General features: G+C 9.5%; 1 protein-coding gene across 4 annotated transcripts in view; it reads right to left on the bottom strand.

Moving 5' to 3' along the window:
* Window positions 1–231, bottom strand: part of LOC102673518 (androgen-dependent TFPI-regulating protein-like) — a 10,291-nt gene that overhangs the window by 4,195 nt on the left and 5,865 nt on the right. The window lies entirely within an intron of this gene.

Here is a 231-nt window from a genome sequence, read left to right on the forward strand (position 1 = left end):
ATTCTATTAAAAATTAAACTTAATTTATATAAAGTTTATTTATGTTGAGTTATTTTTATATAAAATTTACTTATATAATATTTATTTAATGTTATTTGTTTATACAAAGTTATTTATAAATATTTTTTAATTTTAATAATTCTCAAAAATCATTTAATTCTTGCAACTATTATTATTAGAAAAATTAATTTCATTTAATTTGTTTTTAATAAAAATAATATCAATATAATA

The sequence above is a fragment of the Apis dorsata genome, unplaced genomic scaffold (assembly GCF_000469605.1).
Source record: "Apis dorsata unplaced genomic scaffold, Apis dorsata 1.3 scaffold_256, whole genome shotgun sequence".
Lineage (NCBI taxonomy): Eukaryota > Metazoa > Arthropoda > Insecta > Hymenoptera > Apidae > Apis > Apis dorsata.